This window comes from Rhynchophorus ferrugineus, unplaced genomic scaffold (genome assembly GCF_030347505.1).
Source record: "Rhynchophorus ferrugineus isolate W39M unplaced genomic scaffold, kcgeb_rfMv2 rfM9, whole genome shotgun sequence".
Taxonomy (NCBI): Eukaryota; Metazoa; Arthropoda; class Insecta; order Coleoptera; family Curculionidae; genus Rhynchophorus; species Rhynchophorus ferrugineus.
Window position 1 is genome coordinate 24,728,091 of NW_027472588.1, and position 18,622 is coordinate 24,746,712.

Consider the following 18,622-nt stretch of genomic DNA (forward strand, 5'->3'; position numbering starts at 1 on the left):
ATAACTTCTCGAAAACTTTCGAGATTATTGGTAATAGACTTATAGGTCGGTAGGAGGTCACATCTTCTGGTATTTTTCCTGGTTTAAGTATCATTAATATTTTAGCTACTTTCCAGATACTAGGGAAGTAATTAATTCGTAGCATAGCATTAAATATATATGTTAATAGTTTTATAGCCTTTTCTGATAGTTCTTTTAAAATTTTGCCAGTAATTAAGTCATAACCAGGAGCTTTTTTAATATTAATCTCTCTCATTATTGTATGTTTAACTTTTTTGACCGTTAATTTCTCGTGCGGTAAATCCATTTGAAATGGCGAATCTAGAAAGCTAGTAATTTTATTTTCGTCATCTTTATGTAGCTGAGACTGGAAAGGTTTAAAAACATTTTTTAAGTGTTTTGAGAAAATGTCGGCCTTCTCTTTATTGCTTCTCGCCCAATTATTTTCGCTTGTTTTAATAGGTGGGTTATGCTGCTGGGATCTCCTAAGCTTTTTTGTTGCTTTCCACAACGAATAGTCTGTAGCCTCAGTTGATGTCAAGTTTTCTAGGTATTCTTGAATGCCTTGGTTCTGTTCGATTTGGATTAGATCTCTCAGCTCTTTTATGGCCCTATTAAATTTTCTTTTATTCTCTTCAGTCCTTTGCTGTTGCCAATTTCGTCGTAACTTTCTTTTTTCTGCTATCTTTTTCTGTATTGTACATGATATATGTGTATTTTTCCTTGGAAATGTTTCAATGTAGGGAGTCGCGGAATATGCTGCCTCCTGTATATTTTTTGTAAGATTTATTGCTGCTATTTCTATATCCATTTCAGTTTGTAACGGTAAGTTTAGAGAGATATTTTGGTCTAAGTTTTCTCTAAATGAGGGCCAGTTAGTTCTATTATTGCACAGAGAAGGGGGTTTATCTTTGATGGTAATTTTTGAAGAAATTGTTACTATTATTGGTGAATGATCAGAAGACAGGTCGAAACATGATTCTGCCTGACACTTTTTTGGATCAATATTTTTTGTAATACAGAAATCTATTGTATCTGGTTTTTTATTTCTGTCTGAAGGCCAATATGTTGGTTCACCAGTAGAGATATGTTGTAAGTTATCTATCCTTATGGCTTTGAGCAGTTCTCTACCTTTTGAGGTTATTATTCTTGAACCCCACATTAAATGTTTTGCATTATAATCTCCTCCTGCTATAAATCTATTACCTAGCGTACGGAAGAATTCTTGAAATTGTTCTGCCTTGTTGTTATGTTTGGGTGGGCAATAAATCGCAGAAATTGTTAATGGTCCATGGGCTTCCTCTATGGTTATACTGGTGGCTTGCAGGTAGTCTTTGCGGAATTTTTCTTTTTCGAAATGCTTTATATCATCTCGAATTATTATGGCTGTACCTCCATGTGCTTTATCATCAGGGTGATTTGTATGATAAAGCTTATATTTAGGAACTTTCAAATAATTTTTGTCCGTAAAGTGTGTTTCGGAAACCATCATAACGTCAATATTTTGTTCAATTACGAACATTTTTAGTTCCCTGGCATGTTGTTGAAGCCCATTGGCATTCCAGACGGCGATTTTGTAGCTATTGGTTTCAGGCATTAGGCAAGTTTGCTTACGACGGTTGTGAGTAGACCAAGCATCGTACTCATTTGATCCATTAGTTTGGCCATCATATTTTCTAATCTTGAGATGTTGCTAGTTTCAGTAGGTTGAGATATTGTCTCTCGTTTTTGTGCTGAACCATTTTCAACTATTTGGGCATAAGTTATGTCTGGTTGACTTGTTCTGGTGGGTAGTGGTAGATTGGTAGTAGTGCATTGTTTTTGTTGATGCCTTTTTTCCCTTAAGGCAGGATAGAGTTTCTGCTGTAGTTGCTTGTGAACTGCGCAACCCTTGTAGTTCGCTGGATGATTTCCGTTACAGTTGACACATTTCACTTTTTCATCGCGAACTTTACGAGTACAATCTCCTGTCTTATGTTCTCCTGCACATTTTACGCATCTATATGATTTGCGACAGTAAGTCTTTGTGTGCCCGTGCGCTTGACACCTTGTGCATTGTGGTATAATTCTTTTTATATGTGGTGGTTCGCATTTAATAATATTATTTTCCAATTTGGTGATTTCATACACCGCCTTATTGTTTCCATTAGGTTTTATGTCTATATAAAACATAGGCAGAGGTTTTTTTGTCGTGTGATGTCGTATATTGTGAATATTTACGACCTCGTGGCCTTTTTCAGCTAGTGCTACCTTGATGGTGTTAAAGTCCGTCCCGTGATGTAATCCTTTTAATACGAATTTAAATGTTCTCTCGGATTTTGGCCTGAATGTATGGTATTGGGTGTTTCTTTCATCTAATTCTTTTATAAGAACTTTAAAGTGATCCGCTTCGAACAATTGGATTTTAATTGTTTCATAGCTCACTGTTTTAATTGTGTAGTTCGTAGTAATGGTTTTTAATAAATCATGGATGTTTTTTATTATTCCTACCTTATAGACTGTTATTGGTGGTGGTTTGGGAACAACTTTTTCAGGGCTTGGTTGTATGTTCTCTTCAATTTCTTCCGACAGGTTGCTAAAACTGTTTTTTGTCTCTATCGGTTTCTGCAACCAATAGTCACTGATTCTTGTTTGTTTCCTCGCGATTTCTTCTTCTGGACTTCTCAATCGTTTTTTGTTAACGACTGTAGTCCATTCTGATGGTGGAGTTTGCGTTATTGCTGTTTGTTCTAATCTTATATCAAAGTGTGCAGGTGATTTGGTTGAATCGCTATTGTTTGCCATTTTTTAATTTTTAATATTTTATTTAATTTACTTCCAGAGGATAAAAAAAATAAAATAAATACATTGTTTATTTCACGCACTTCATTTTTCACTTACGTTATTTTAGCACTAGTTTTTTTACTATAAATACTATAAATGAATTTCAAAAGGACTGTTGTAAAATAAGATGAAATTATTTTAAACACTAATAAAAATGAGATGCAGTCCTTTTGTCTGGTCACGTAAACACGTATTCACTACACTTTAGGTCCACTGAGAGACGGATAGCCGCATCTGTTATGCGTTTTTAACACTCAATTAAATAACCGTAATAAAATACTGGGTTTTTTTAAAGAAAGGTATCTTTTTATAGCTTGGACCGTATTGAAAATACGTCTTCACCCTACGAAGGTTGGAACTGAACTGTTCAAATATATAAATTAACTTAAATATGGTGTTTTTATAAAAATAGAGAGGTTGGACATATAGTAATTATATTTTAATTATTTCATTTTATTCCGTAATTGTTTAATTAAAATGTGTTATTTCAAAAATGTTCTAATGTTTATTTTCCTCCTTATATATAGTTTTAATATTAAGTCAAATATTTATCAATTTGGTGTATATTTATTTATAAAAAATTATTTATATATAAAATAGGAGTAAGTAAATGAAACGGTCTTTACGCATGCGCCAAACTTGGATTATATTTTGTTTCAAAAATAAATGGAGCCCACTATGGGCATGCGCCAAATCCGGAGATACTTGTTAAGTAACATATCCTCCCGCTGATAGCTCCAATTCCAATACAGTATATTCATAGAGTCTCTATGAGTATACTGTTCGCAGTTTATGTTGTACGTAAATCGACTATGGACGTGTAATTTTACGTTATAACGTTGTCTTTGAGACGATAATAACAATGAAAGTGTGTGAGTTAAGATGCTATCAAATTATTTTATTGAATTTTAAGCGGTGTTTTTAAGATTTTGTATTACTTGAGGTTATTCTCATATTGTTATAACTATCAAAGGGTGATGGTTGTTATGATTTAACGATTAAGAAAAGTGTGATCATATAAAGTTACATTTTATAGTCTTTCGTCTGAAATCTGAGTTTTAGTTCAGTTTGGCTTTGATTGCAAGAAAATTCTAATCTAATTAAATGTTATCAGACATAATTTATTTTAACATGATAGTTTGGGCTACAGATGTCTGAAAACTACAGTTAATTATACAGCCACTATAATTTATATGTAAGAGTTAAAACCTCTTATCACTATTGCTTTCAAGAATTTTGCATACGTCTGACAGTTGGTCGCCGTCCGTTTGTCAGATGTACGCTAAATTATTCAAAATATTAGTTATAATTACCGCAGGTTATAAACAGGCAAACATTATTTTAGGCCTTTGATTAGTAATAAATTTTAAGTCGCTCCATAATATATCATATTATTTTGTTTGAAAATTGCGAAAACAATAGATATTCAGGGTCACAAATTGATTGCGGCTTTAATAGGTTATTTTGAAAAGGAACGAAATAATGGAGGCCCTTTTTGCCCGTAAATTCTGTTAGAGAGGTAATTATTGATGATATTAAATAATATAAGTCCCTACAATTTCATTGAAAATATTTTTTAGAGGGTTCTAATTATTTTATTTAAATTAGAATTGTCTTGTATGTCAAAGCCAAACTGAACTAAAACTCAGAGTTGATGCGGTAACATTGCAAGGTTTCGAGGTCATAAATATCCATGATTCATTACTAAAAAACTTAGAATAGCCTATACATTATTTGTAGAGATAACAAATTAGTGTGTCCCTTATCGGAAGGAATATTTAGCTGTGAAAGAAAAACACGATATATATGAAAATTTCTCCTATTATTGAACAAGAATCGCCTGTGCTCTGTTTATAAGTAATTTATGTTTTCGCAAACAGCTTTTTAGATTCATAATATAAGCATGGATCATTCCATTTTTAATTCGCTGATGTCGATATTTCCATTTTATCCATTTTTTTGTGCAGTGTTCTCCATATTATATATTGTTGCAATAATACTGTTATTTTTATGTTTCAAATTATCCTACGTCGCATTTGTGGTCCAGATCCAGAGTTTTCGACCCTTAAAGTTTTATGGCATTTTGCATTTATTTTCTACTGAACTGAACTCTCTCCGAACACGTCTTTACTCTGTGAAAGTCAAACGTCGACTTGTGGCATTAATGATAGACAATGACTTGTGAGGTGGGCCAAGAGATTGATTGCATTTCATTTGATTCTCGAATTAATTAGTCAGAAGCTCAGCTTTTTCCGGATTTGTTAAGACGGTGTCCGTGGAGGGATCGGCCTTTAGACAGGGGATTGCGATTTGCCAATTTTTCCCCATTACGCTTTTAGCGGCACGCCAGATGTCATGTGGAGCAGCAGGATTGCCTAGATTTTGAAGAAATTATTCCTATTTCTTCTCGCTCCAGGCTCTAACCCTGTCCCAGACTTCTCTGATTGTGCACTGCGCTGCGCGTTTATCTTCAGGATCCAAGGTGGCGCGAGCTCTTTTCTCTATCGGTTCTTATACCTGATTGGTTATTTTATTTCTCTAGGGAGGTTAAGTTGAAAAGGTACAGGGCTGCTTGTTTTAGTAGCTCTGTTTGCGGCTGGTTGAATATCTAGAGTGAGTTTAGAGACTGCTCTTTCTAGTTCGTCTGGAGAATTTATACTTGGTCTAGGTACTGTCCGCTAAAGCCTGTGTTGAAACAATATCCAATCGGTAGTTTTCTTGGGTTTGGGAGAGATGGAACTCAGGGGAAATAGACGTCGTCGTGATGGTCTTTTATAGCCGGGAACCGTATGGTACCAATTCACCAAACTTGCCAACTTTTGAACTTATTCTAGATGTAGTAGTGGTGGCCTAAAGGATTGTAGCGGTCGCTACAGAATTAATACTTAATAAAACCGTTACTGTAGATGTATTTCGTTTACAATGTAGCATTCATACTGCCGATGAACGATGTTTTGTTGCAAAAAAAGCTAGCAATGAGTAATAGGTGGTAAGTAATCAAACCCACATATACAATTACAATTGGAACGGATAGTTCTGTTGCATATAGCGTATCCATTAAAATGATTACAACTTGTTCAGATAGATGTAGCATGGCTTGGATGGAACACGGTTTCGAAAAGTTGAAAAATTGATAGATTGAATCCCTGCCAATCTAACATAGTTATTTCAACACCGTCTATTAAATAACACCGTAACTGTATTGATGTAGGAATTGTCATGTTTCCAGAAAGAAGGGAAAGAAGTTGTACTAGTATTTTAAAGTTTTTTTCAATAAGTGCCTTTTTAAGATGAAAACATTATGAGAATACATGCAAGCATCTAATAACATTTTAATACCCACTTTTAACTTTATATCGATTATTAATTGATTAAAATAATTAATTGATTATATTAGTTGAAATATTAATACCCCGTCTCGTAGTAATCGTTTAACATTATATAGTTTATTTGGAAGTTTTTAAAAAATATTTTAATTCTGCATCATTTAACATGTTGTCCTCGTATTACTAGCTGTTCGTTATGTCCAGTGTTGTTTAACGGGAATTGGAAAATGGACAGGAATGAATTTCGCTTTTAAATTAAACAAATTAGTATGTATTAGCGTGCGTCTCCTCGCTCAAGGATACGTCCACCGCTGAAATAATATTAATAACAATTTTTAACGTCCTATTTCCTTTATCATGCCTCGCTGTTCGTTATTCGCCATTCGCTCGTTTCGCAGTTAACCCTCGCGATCCGTGGGGGACGACCGGCCTCTTTATTTCACCCCTTTCTGCACGCGCTGTCCTGCATTAATTAAATCCCACTACTACTTGTTTGATTTGGAAAACCGATGCCAGGTTCGGACGTCTGACGACTGAAATTGTAGAAAATAACTCTGTCAGAGGTTATAACATATACATTTCCGTTGATTTGTTCTTACTTATTTCTTAAATAAGTTAAATTACATAATCTAATACTGTTAAAGGAGTAAGTCGTTACTATGATTTCGCACAAAAATCTAGGTTAGGTATTCTCAAATCAATGATAAAAAAATTTCAGGCATATAATAAATAGCGTTTAAATATTTCCGATAAAAAGCGCTAATGAATACCAGAAAGATATGTTAGCATAGCCAGAATATTATCTGGATATATGTATTTTCTAACCTCAATTAAAAAAATACACATGTAAATAAAGAAAGAGCAGATGTAGCGGAATACTTCTGGCTACTTATCTTTTATATCAGAATTTCAGATATATTTTTGAAAATAGATAGGTGACAAAATCAAAAGCTTCTTTTCAAGAAAGTTTTAGACCATTAAAATATTTTTACTGAAACAAATGGTGGTTATGAAGGAAGGTCTAGACTATACGGTAAATGCATTAAAACTCTTTAGCCAAACTAAAGATTTATGCGGTTTAGGATGGTTATAATGGATGGTAATGAGAGCCGGTATTTTTAACTTGATGAGGTTCAAGCATCTCATGATCAACATTCCTCCATTTCCTCCATTTTAAATTTTCCGTTTCTAATGTTTAATTCTGTAGCAGTGTTGTAAGATTACATATGTTGGTGTAATATTTTTATCCATTGGTCTCCAATTCGAATTTCACCCTTAATATAGAAATTTTATCACAGTGGTTCACTTAAGCCCTCATCACCGTATACACCACACAATTTTCGATGAACCAGCAATGCATTTTTCACGTTTTGAAAGTAAAAAAGTAGAATATGACGAAAATTATATTATGGATTCTTCATTTTCAAAATGCAGTAACTTTTGATATAGTAAACAAATGCGGTTTTCGTTAGATCTCTAATATTGTGTAGACGGTTACCCTTTTAACTAGCTATATTAAGTGAATATTGGTAGAAATATGAGACAAGTCATATATTATGAGAAATTGAAATTACTTTTTTCAACCTTATCAATTGACCATATTTTATCTGATTCATTGAGGGATGTGTTTTTGCCTAATAACCTACCCAAACTGTTTGATTTCTTCAATATGAGAAAGACAAATGACTTGAGAAATATGTCTGTATTTTAAAGTCTAATTTTAACCTGTATATTGCTTTATTACTTATTGTATTAACTTTTTTTGTTTATAGAAGTTTATTATTTATTTGTTTGTTCAAATATTTGTTTATAGTGTGGGTTTGGTTGTTTGATCTATTGAATCGTTTATGATTTTTAATTTTAAGGATTGTAACTGTTGATTAACTTATTTTTTTGAAATTTCTTGGAATTGTTGAATTGTCGCTTTCGGACATTTTTCTTCATTGGTACAAAAACCTAAATTCACATTATACGACACTTTATTATTGGCCATCAAATCGCAGTTTAATTGATCTAATTTTTTATAAACATTCTCTTATCATTAACATTCGTGACAATGGTAGGCCCAAATTAAGTACCTCCTCTCGACTTTGAATAGGCCACTGCGAGTTAACTCATGAGTTTCTTCTTAAGGGAGAAAACCCACACACCTGTATCAAGTGAATGTCCCTGCTGAGCGTTAGACATATCCCGGTCGTGTGCCATGGGTAGGCTATGCACGGGTGGTTCTTTGGTCTAGAGCGATCCATGGAACAACTTCTCTAGTTGAAAAGACTTAAGCGACTGGCAAATTATCTCGCAACCACCGGAATGCTCCAGTATATATAATTAAGGATATTGACATTATACACCAATTTCTTTGTACCGTCACTTTTTGATTTATGCATTTTAAACTGTCCATATGTTACGTTTTATATTTAATCCTCTTACTTGTTTTTAAATTATTTATTTGTGTCTACATTTATAAGTATTCCTGCATTTTATTTATGAAGAACTTTTGTTTATATTATCTATCTATTGTATCTATTTGTATTCTATCTTACACTGTTTCTCTTACACTTATTACTTACTTTATGTCTCTTACACTATTTACACTGTATTGTGTAACGTTATATTGTATTAGGTCCTAAATAACCCATGAGGCTGACGGGCCTTTAATTAATAAATAACTAAAATAATTCTTGGAATGCGCAACTGACGGTCTGTTTTGCCTCCACTAGTCTGTCTATTCTTAGTCTACAGACCCTAAAAAAAGTTAAAGCTTTGGGGAAATTCTAAACCAATAATATTAATAAAATCTTATCAATTTGTATTGGTGATGTGGTTGGTTGAGTGGAGTACAATCAATACTTGCAATTCTGGGGAACTGCTGTAGCTCAGTTTGTCAGTTGTAGACTATTGGAATTTGGAGTCATAAAACTTGGAAACCATTACATACAGGACCATGGAAGTTTTGGTAAAAAAGGTACTATTCGAAAGACCAACAAAAGTAACTTGGTAGACGAATGTACATGATGATACAAATAATCTTACTACGATTATAAGCTATCTAGACGGGACAACGACCACGTCTCTTTTTTCTTTATTTTATGAGGGAAGTGTTTTTCTTATTTCTTCGCTTTCGAAGTTTTGTCGTCATTTCACGACTATACAACTGTTCTTGTTAATTTACATGAATTTGTTAATTTAAAGAAGCTAAATATTAAAATAGGATAGGGACTATGAATATGGTTATACGTAGACATAAAATTTAAAAGAATATGGATGCAAATTGTAAAAAAAAGATTAAAATAAATAGGCATAATTAAAATTTTAAGGATTAGTATGGGCAGGTAGGAATGAACGGCTGGGTATGAGGAGAAATTTCTCTTTAGGTTTAGACTGAATTATGTAAAAGTAACCGATCTCGTGAAGGAACCCTATCAGCCTGTCATTCTTGTCTCCTGTAATTGCGCTACTCAAATTCGTCACTCCGAATCTCACTTTGACAAGGTCGATTTGGGGACAACTATTCAGTAGGTGGTGAACTGAGGTTGGCCAGTAATTACCCAACACGCCACTAGTCGGTGAGGGAGGTGTTAAAACCATGTGATTGTTTGTTTCAGTAGACTAAAAGTTTTTGTTATTTTAGACCCTTCCTATTCCTTTACTTATATCTATTCAACATCAGCATTAAAAAATCGAATGTTAAAGTTGTTCCAGATATGAGAAATGTTGTTAGTGGTTGTGGACGAATATAAACTCGGTGCTTTTGTACCGAAGTGAGTGGAATCGCTTAAAAAAAGTTTTTTTATTTGTAGATTACCTTTAAACTAATAAAACAATAAACTTAAATTGTTATTGTAAATATTTGTGCTATTTGTGCAAACTTACATAAAATGCGAGGTTGCCGATTGAAATTACTATATAATGTCTTCTCTCAATGTCCAGCTGGGAAACATTTAACTGGGAAGTAATAAAAAAGTAAAGTCAACGATAGACAAAATTATGAAAAATAAATGAGATTTTTAAACAAATATTAATAATAAAGTGAGATCTTAAAAAATAAGGTGGGATAAATATATAGATATGAAATATAAATGAAAAACAAGTACATGGTAAATCTGCCATTTATATTAAAAAAGAGCGAAACCGAATTTTCTTGTTACATAATCTGGACTATAAATCGCGACGATCGCCCTGTATGGAATGACAATAAAAAGGGGGACCTCATTCCACTGGATATTTAGTCATCGCCTACACAACTCTGATTAGAATAAACCCCGTGGGTCGCCTTCAGGGGTTCATTCCACCAATTTATCACCCCTTTCACAGGAAACGCTTTTTATTGGTGGGTAGGTTTTTAGTTCGAGATTTCATTCAGCTTTAGCTGATTGTATTATAAGTTTCAAACTGTATAATACAGTATGAAAGAATATATTAAGCGCTTGCATATATTTTCTTCACGATATTTATTGGTGAAAATGTTTAGTATCAATGTAAAAATTATTAAAGAACTTAACCTCATTGTTAAAATTGATGCCTAGAGCATGTTTCTAATAAAAAGTCTTTTCTCTTCCAATAAAATAAAATCTTTATAATTTTTTAAATCAATATGGACCTTTTATAGAAATGTAGCGACCGCTACGACACTTTAGGCCACCACGCATTCACCTACACCAAGTTCAAAGGTTGGCAACGCCGGTGGATTGGTACCATGCGGTTCCTAGCTATAAATGACCACCACGGCGACATCTCGCTCTTTTTATTTTTTCTACCCTCTTGTAACAGTACCACTTGCAAAGCGCTACCATATTTCCTTTACCTAACCTAACATCCTGTCAATTCTCCCTTCGATGACATGTATAGTTTAATATCGCAATAAACAAGTATTTCTTCAGTCGCTGTTTTTAGTTAGCGTGCATATTCCTTTCAAAAATAGTAGTGAGTGTTCGGACAAACAATCGCATCGACAGCCTCACATTTCGACCGACCGACCAGACGAACATTTCTACAGAAATATTGTTATAAAGCTTGACGGTCTGAAAGTAATAGTACTATATATGTGTTATATAAAACGGTCCAAACTATCTGACCATCTGTGTTTTTGATTATCTGAAGGGTGAACGAATGAGACGGGTTGGTTTGTTTTTATCCTCAGTGTCGATTTGTATTGCCGTTCAACCAGTCGTCTCTGCTTTTCCTTAAGTAAATTAATATTTTGAAGTTAATTAATAGTTTTTGTTTTTTAATCACTTTCTCAAAATATAACCTGCACAGTCGGTAATAATGTAATGTTATTAAAGTTGTCTGTACTCTTTTGAAATCATTCAATTAACCAGAATCAAACTGGCACTCTTTCCGTAGTTACTCGAAACATCCATTTTAGTGTAGTTAAGAGGAGTTTAGGTAAAATTTATAAATTTATATTAATATTCCAACTTAAGCTGTACTTTTACAAAAGGTGGATTGAAGGTGTTCAACGACCCACACTCATTGCAAATAAGAAACATTCAAGCTTTGAAAAACACCTCTAGTTCGTTGATTCCCGGCAAGTGCAGCACAGTTCAAGCTGTAAGGCCATCAAATAGAGAATGCAGTAGCTAGGTTTCTTAAACGTATATTATTGGAATCTGGAGTTACCAAAGTTTGGAAACCATTCCATAGAAGTACCGCGGAAATTTGAGTAGAAACAATTCGAATGCAATTTCGAAGATCTTCAAACATAATTTTACAACAACTATAAGCTATCCAGATGGAATAACCAACATTCACATCCCTGTGGCCGTTACTTTAGGAGAGGGATATTTGTTTTTGTGTTTTGGCCTAAAAACAGCTATGCTTACTAATACACTAAACCGAAAACGCATCACAGTTGACCCCTGCGGGTCGTTACTACTACTGTATTAATTTTGGGGATCGACTCGCTAACCGACCAGCCGTTATTGGGCACTAGGACCGGGCGAAAGAACAGATAGTAAAACTAACTATAGATTCGCGAACTTGAGTTAAAACACTACTAATTGCTGTCATATGGGGTCAAAAGTTATGACTGCAGCGACGGATGGGGTCGTTTCAGCCTGGAAAAATGGAAGGTTAGCGGTGACGCGGTGCTACGCTCCCAGCATGTCTACCAGTTCGCGAACTAGCGCTTTGTCAGAAGAACATGGGCTGAGTTGTTGTTTGTGGAAGGACTGAGATATGAAGTTCTTGATTTCAGGAGTGTTAGGTTCTCTGTGAATTAAATTTTTTGTGACAAATCATGGAGCGCTTAAGATTCTCCTGAGGAGCTTAGTTTGGAAAACTTGAAGTTGTTTCACCTGGTTGGGTGTAATAAATTTGAAGTAGATATCCGTAGAGGAGTACGGACCGAATTAACATCTAATAATACAAGCATTTGATGGAGGAGGATAGATAACAGATAACAGAAAAGAAGATAGCAGGTTTGCTAACCTCGAACCTTTTTGGGTTGCTTTCTGGATTTGGGAATGTCAACCGAAATGTTTTATGTAATACGGCCCAGACTATCAGCCCATCTGTTTTTTGACTTCCTGAATGATGAACGACAGTTACAGATTGGTCTGTTTTTAGCCTCAGTGTCGATTTGTACTGACGATGAACCAATCGTCTCTTCTTTCCGTTATATAATAAAATAATATCATCAAGTAATTTAATAGTTTTTGTTTTCTAAACCCTTTTACTAAATATAATTTATGTATGTTACACTTTTGTAAGTATTGATAAGTCCTTCTTAACTTTATAGCTATTGTTTTAAATTTAAATTTTAAATTTTATTGTTAATTATTATTGATCACTTGGTGGTTAAAATTCGACCATCATTCACTCAAGTTAATTATGTTTCGCTTATAAAACTCTTCTACTAATAACAGGTCAATTGAAATGTGACCGGTCTGACACATAGATGGCGCTACTAGAATGAAATCCATATGTTTTTTAGTTAGCCCTAACCCTCAAAAGATGCGTGTATAAATTTGACAGCTGTCGGATGATTAGTTTGTGAATTATAGCATTTCGAGTGAAGCAACTTTTGTTATTGTGAAAAAAATTAATACAAAGGAATTTCGCCTGTTGATAAAATATTGACTTTTGAAGGGAAAAAATACATTTAAAGCAAAAATTTGGCTTGATACCGAGTTTCCGGACACTGCCCCAGGAAAGTCACCCATCAAGGATTGGTATGTTAAGTTTAGACGTCGTGAAATGAGCACCGAAGGCGGTGAACGCAGTGGACGCCCAAAAGAGGGTGTTATCGACGAAAACATTACAAAAATCCACAAAATGATTTTAAGAGACTGTAAATTGCAATTGAATGAAATAGCAGACACTCTAAAGATATCAACTGAACCTGTACATCATATCATACACGAATATTTGTGTATGAGAAAGCTTTGTGCAAAGTGCAGTCCGAAGTCCAATCGACAGTCATCCGATTGCACACGATGAACCCGCTCCAAAGCGTGGGAAAACGCAACAGTCGGCTGGCAAGGGTATGGCGTCTGTGTTTTGGGATGCGCTTGGAATGATTTTCATTGACTACCTTGAAAAAGAAAGGATCATTAACAGCAACAATTGCATAGCGTTATTGGACCGTTTGGAGGACGAAATCGCCGAAAAACGGCCGCATTTGGAGAAAAAGAAAGTGCTGCTTCATCAAGAAAATGCACCGTGTCAAAAATCCATGAATTAGGCTTCGAATTGCTTCCTCATCCGTATTCTCCAGATCTGCCCCCCAGAGACTATTTCCTGTTCTCAGATCTCTAAAGAATGCTCGCTGGGAAGACATTTTCGTTGAATGAAGAGGTGATCGCCGAAACTGAGGCCTATTTTGAAGCAAAGAACAAATCTTACTACAAAAATGGTATCGAAAAGTTGGAGGGCCGCTATAAGGTCGCGGTTGACTATAAGATCATTCAAATGCTCGCCGAGTTTTCTCGCTAAAGTTTATTGGCATAAACCTGTGACAGATCGATGGTGTCTAATATTCAGATAACTGATTAAGAAAAACTGAACAAAACTAAAGTAATGCCTGTAACAGTATTGCTTCTGCTTTGTTATGATTCTTAATTGTTATGAATCTTGTTATGAATAAGGTAACTTATTTCATGCTTTACATATATATTGAATGACTCCACGAAACCTAATAGGAAATTGTTATTTTATGTAAATAATTGTCAAAACCAAGTAACTCAATACTTGTTTATATTGATTTACACCAATAATTATCGCTGATCAAAATACTTGCAAGCATCTAATAATATATTGCTTATTTATTTTATTTACACATCAATACGTGTGTAACTAACCTGTACATATCAATATTTTTTTAACGATTATCTCCAACAATACAGTAACGTTTATAAATACTATGTAGACCTTAAACAATAAACATTACAATATTGTAGCAGTAACAACTAAGGATAAGAATAATATTTTCCTGAATTGCACCGCAGATAATTCGAATCCACACAAAAGTCTGTATTGTATCAAGCTCGATGTCCGTTAGATATCAAACAGACTCAGGTTTCACAAACAAATATCATATAACAGAAAAAAAGATACTTAAAAGTTCCGTATCATCAGTTTATAACAAACAAACGTATAAAGTTCTGTCTGGGCAATTTAGTAGGACAATGAATTAATTTTCGCTATCGCAATTAAAATAAAAACAATTGTATTCTTGATACCTAATTACTATTAATTATCAATAACGCAAGTAACAAATTTTTAAATTTTAGGGTAAATTAGATGTGGCTCGATGAATTTATTGAAGTAATTTAAAAATGTAAAAATACAAATGATAAAACGGATGGCAGCGGTGTTACCTGGCGACGAGGCTTGGACAGTCGATTCCAATTGCTACGTGGTTTTTGACGTGGTTGCACGTCTAAACCAAATGATGGTTGAGTACTGAATGAATGGAAATACCCTTCAATAACAGCCCAGATAAACGTCTCGGGGTTGCCAGCTATTCGTTATCGGGTTCTAGTTGGCTGTGCTGGCACCCCGCCCGTGTTAAAATTCGACATGCCTCAAGGTCGCTACATTACTTTCCGCAGAATATCCCCTTAACTGAATTCCAAAGGTCTTATAGGTTTTAGTATTTGCTTGTGCAGTAGCAACTTTACTACTGATAACTTAGATTTTGTTTCAAATAACCATTATATATTTTTTTGTATTTTAATTCGACTTCTTTTCTTTTTTTTTTGAAATAATGATTGATGCTATAAGTCTTCCATCAAAATTCACTTCAAGGTACTTTGGCGTTTATATTTCTCAAAGCTGTTTAGTTTGGGGCCATTGTAATATTTTCTATTTGCGGTATGTCACCAGTATAGAGTAAGTTAAGAAGAGGACCCAAAATACTGGTTGAGCCCACCCAAATTCAAAGCGCAAAAAATTGTTGCATGAATAAATGAACGATGCTATCTTTATGTTCAAAATATTCTATGAAATCTTAATTTTCAAGTATGTATTAGTGATATGCTACTGCAAACCGTCTATTATATGAACAATATATTATTATTAAACAATATTATTATATAAAAAATATCTCTATAAATTTTTAAATATGATTAAAAGAATGATAATATTGTTAACAGCAAGTTAACAGTGGAGAAGAACTTTGACTCTATTTAAACATCTACTGTCATATTATATATAATAATTTAATTAACATCGAAGTTCATACTGTTAAAATAATTCTCAAAATGAATTTTGTTAAGAGGCAAAGAAGAAATTTGGGAAGTCATAAACTTATGGAAACAACTTCGGTCTGATTTGGCGCCTACATTGTCTGCCCACTTGAAACCTTTCTTGGATGAGAATAATAACGTTTATAACACAATAAACTAAAGGTCAGAATTAAGAAGTTTAAAATACAGTATTGGGCCCTTCACTTTACGATTTAAAAACGTCACTATTTAGTTTTCCAGTTAGTAATAAATTGTTATTAGAGAAAAAATATTAATATTACTTTCAATTCTTCTATATAGTACTACTGACTATAGCTGTCAAGTGTTCTTGGAAATTTACAGAAAGTATATAAAGGTTACGAAATACGAAATTATGCGCTTGAGAAGGCAATTGCATTAGAAAAACACATTCATTGCACAGAAAAGGGGAAAAGTTGAAGAAACAAGAATGGAAGCGATTAAACAACAAGTCTTATCTCATCTGTTATATTAGCTAAATACAGGGTGTATTGGGGGAGATCTTGATCAACAGGAACTACTAGATAAAATAATCTCTAACAATAGCCTCTGACTGCCGGGTCAGTTCGGATATGATCACGCACCATAAAGACGATTTATTTGTGTCAAATGAAATTCGCCTGAAGACTGCAGTAAAGTCGTTAATGTAAAATGATCATATATATGCATGCCTATTAAGTTCTGAAATTTATAGGCTGTATCAATTCATTTTTGCACTGCTTTAGCGTATTAAACTGTGTACTAGTTAAAGCATGCTGCACTGGTTTGAACAAATGATAATCAGAAGGCGCAATGTCGAACATTGTGTTAGGAAGAACTTCATTCTATTGAAACAGTGTATCTAACTCTTCCAACGTGTGACAGAGCCTTGTCATCTAAGAGGGTGACTTGGAATTTATTGGTGGTCTTTTTTGCAACAATATGTCATTCAATTTTTCAATTAACGTCGGTAGATATTTGCAGTAACAGTTTCGTTCGGTTTTAGCAGATGCTAATACACTGCACATTGTTGACTCACCGTATCCTGATATGATGCGAATGGTTTTTGAGGATCTTTACTTTTAATATTGTAGTAACATATCCACTTTTCGCCAGTCACAATACACCACGCAAAACTTTCCCATCGCTATAGGTCTTGCAATTTATTCTTCTTGAACTTCTTTTAATCAGTAGTAGTTTTAATTAATAGTCAGCAGATTTTTTCAGATCAACCAACAAAATTACGAATGTCAAAAATCCTCTTTTGAACGTTCCATCACTAGCATCGCTATACCTTGAATAACTCAGTATTATTAAACAGAAAATTGTTATTTCAGGTAGAAAAATGTCGAAACTATCATTTTAACCACTAGATTAATTAATTTAGTAGCTGTTTACATTGATAGTTAATATTTTCATCAAGAAATATCGAAATACATGCAAGCACCATTTTACTATAATGCAGAACATATTATCCTGTTTTTTTCAGTAAATATAATTCGTATACCGTAATATTATATAATTATTATGCCGTAAAAAATACACATTTGGCCTGTATTTTATTCTACAACAATTCAAAAACTTACAATTCGGTTCTAAATATTCATTGATTTTAGATATTCCAAAGCCTTCTCAGTGCTTCAAAATTGAATTAGTGATATATTTCAACGAAAATTATTGTTTTAAGAAAAAGTTGATTAAACGACATAATCTTCCATGATGAACGTAATTTTCCTTTAGAAGGTTTGAGTATGTCATGTTATGAGTTTGAGTATGTATTGGTGGCATTTTAGTTTGAGTCTGTAAATTTAGAGGGAAATTTTAAGATTAGTCAGCAAATTATATTTATACCGGTAAGTTTTATATAAGGTTTACAAAAAGGAATATCGGTTATCTCTAGTAATTCCATACGATAGCTCGTTTGAAATGTAACAATCTATGGGATATTTTAGATAAAAACGTAGCATAATTTGTTCACTCAGTCAAAGGTTACTTGATGGAAATTCCATAATATAGCACAGAATCATCTAAAATTATGTTATTCTTAAGTGCTTAAGCGAGCATCAGTGTCAGAATTGGTTTGTTGGTTTTGATGTTCAATCGTTGAAGAAGTCTATGAAGTTCTTGAAAATATTTTATCAATATGTTTTCAACCCACATTTAAAATAACGCATCCACAGTACAGCCCGAACCTTGTCTCATCCGACTACCATTTGTTTTAGTCCTTAGTGATAAGCTTGCTTGAAAAAGGATTCAGGTTATCACTTAGAAATTTTACAATAAAGCGTCGATTAATGAAGCTTAACGAATGATTATATTATGGATTAAACTTTCAAATGTACATGAATTCATTCACTTTGATAAACATAAGAAATGTCAAAAGTAGTCCAGATAAACCCTCGTTGGTAAAAAGGAAAATATTTTTAAAAATGTCAAAAAATAAATTAAAATAAAATTATATTTTTAACATTCGATTTTGAGCTATGTATCGATTATAACTAAGCATTGTTTATTATTTTGCACCATTTAAAACTCAGGGACGGTTGGGCCATTTTTAATGAACTCTGATTTGTTGGATTCATCTCATTCACCAATAGCAGAATAACTATTAACATGTTGGAGAAATATACGGAAAAAATTATAAAGAAAATAAATTTTTAAATAAGTTAGGTTTGGAATGCTGCTCTCTTCAGAAATTGACAGCTCATGTCACTCAAGCTTATCTGTAAGGAGCCAGTATCTACTGAAAATCAGTAACGTTATACTTATTATAGAACGGAAATT

The 18,622-nt window shown here is 33.5% G+C and overlaps 1 long non-coding RNA gene across 1 annotated transcript in view; it reads right to left on the minus strand.

Moving 5' to 3' along the window:
* Positions 1-3,081: 3,081 nt before the first annotated feature.
* LOC143203157 (uncharacterized) overlaps positions 3,082-18,622 on the minus strand; it is an 84,557-nt gene continuing 69,016 nt past the window's right edge. The window contains exon 2 of the long non-coding RNA XR_013007286.1: positions 3,082-3,186. This is a non-coding gene — a long non-coding RNA (uncharacterized LOC143203157). The remainder of the gene's footprint in view (positions 3,187-18,622) is intronic.